Here is a 2210-nt window from a genome sequence, read left to right as displayed (position 1 = left end):
GGCGAGTGCAAGGCGTGTGCCCGGGGGCATGACAATTGGTATCAGAGCAGTTTTCAGGCAGAAGTGTAGAGCTAAGTGCTATACGGGGCTAAGTGCTATACCGCATGGATGCGATGAGAGCCACATCTAGAGCCCGTAGGACTAGGAGCCATCTCTAAAGTTCATATCGCCTGACAATGACACTGAGATGTGCTAATTGTCATGTCGTGATGACGAGGACGTCGTCTTTGTAATGTGGGATGGTTGTGACACCCCCACTGTAGTTCCGCATAGACTAGTGTGAAGAAATGTTAGTGGTTTAAATGGAGAAAAACCTAATGCCCAATAACAACTAGTGCTAGTATTTTAGTATTTTGGTAGTGGACTTTAGTCAACATTAAATTACTCTTGGTGCCTCTCACGGCTTGCAAGCGTCAACGGGCCCGTGGGCCCGGGACGTGACAAATGGTATCAGAGCAGTTTGCCAGCCAAAAGTGTAGAGCTAAGTGTTATACGGGGCTAAGTGCTATACATCATGGATACGGTGGGAGCCACCTCTAGCGCCCGTAGGAACCACCTCTAGAGTCCACATTGCCTGAGAGTGACATGGACTAGTGTGAAGAAATATTAGTGGTTTAAATAGAAAAAAATCTCAAGGCCTAAGAACAACTAGTGCTAGCATTTTGACGGTGGATTTAAGCTAATATCGAGTTGGTCTTGATGAGCCCCACGGCTTGCACGCACCAACAGGTGTGACACCCCGACCTCTATACATATATTTGTAGTAACATCTATGTTAGATATGTTTTACTTTTAACAAAGTCAAAGCCTGAGTACGAGCAAATCAACTTGCTTAAATTTATTCAAATAAATAAATAAACAATAGACAAATAAATAAAAGCGGAGCTAAATAAATTAATCTTTACAGTGTTTTACAGTGTTTAGTAGTTTGTTTGTACGTTTAAAAAAAAACCCATATCTAAATTTAATCAATGGTTAATCGCGCTCGGATGCTCTAAAGCACGGTGTAACAACAAGGGCGACCCTAGAGACCGAGCAACAAGCAATTCCTAGGATCACTCGCGTAACTATGCAGTCAGCAAACAACGAATTGCCTTGTAGATACACAGAAGACTCTAGGGTCACCGGTGCAATTACACCATGCCTAATTAATCCTTTTCGTTTGGCAAATGGTTAAGGAAGAGAGATTAAATAGAAGGATTAATGTATTTAGCCCATTCAATAATCTGAAGGACTAAATTATTTAACCCGTTAAATAAGTTTTATTTTAGCCATTGTGATCAGTCTTAGTGTTTGGAGAATAACAATGATTTTGACTATTTTGACTATTTTTTGTGTTTGACAGGTTAAGAAGTGGTTAAGGTACTGTTTGGCAACCAAAAAAAGTGTCTTATCTAAGAGCTTGTGTCTTATAGACTTGGTCAATAAGCTAGTAGAGCTGTTTGGTAACCAAAAATAGGATGAGATTATTTTGGAGATTGTGTCTTTTACAAGTAGCTTTTGGAAAGCTACCTCAAGTAGCGTTTGTCTTTGGAAAGGAGCTGCCAATTTTTATCTTTCATTTTTGCCCCTAATAATTCTAATTTTATATCAATAATATTGCATGTCTTTTTAGTCATTTAACAAATTTAAACTAGTTGTACAGCTACTTTTGCCAAACAGCTCTAGTCAATCAGCTAGCTACACAGCTAACAGCTTTCAGCTATAAATTCACAGCTTTCAGCTAGCTTAACAGCTTTCAGCTATAATCTCGCAGCTTTCAGCTAGTTTTGCCAAACAGAGCCTAAGTCACGGTACCTTTATTAATTAAAAAAAGTAAACTAATTTTGAAGACGTGTATATAGCCCGGTTCAATGAATTAGCACTAAATCCAGCCTGGCGTGCGCGTACTCGTTCGGCCTTGATTCTTGACTATCTCAATAAAACGCCTCCCTTCTGGAATCTTCAACTAAGAAACATCTCCACCGTCCAATTAATTCCAAAATTTTAGAATTTTAAAAAAAAAGTGAACGACGAATCCTCGTCGAATCTCCGAGGAAGCCTGACCCAATCACGACACGCAAACCAAAAAACGGTGGGCGCTATGAAAGGAAAGTATTTATTGCGGCGGAGGAGAGAGAGAGAGAGAAATATTTGTTGCCTCGCTTTTTTTTTTCCTCCAAGTCTTGATATTTTCCTCTCCGTTTCTTTTGTTTTGCTCTGTTCTCTCT

The sequence above is a fragment of the Asparagus officinalis genome, chromosome 9, assembly GCF_001876935.1.
Source record: "Asparagus officinalis chromosome 9, Aspof.V1, whole genome shotgun sequence".
NCBI lineage: Eukaryota > Viridiplantae > Streptophyta > Magnoliopsida > Asparagales > Asparagaceae > Asparagus > Asparagus officinalis.
Note: the sequence above shows the minus strand (reverse complement) of the source record.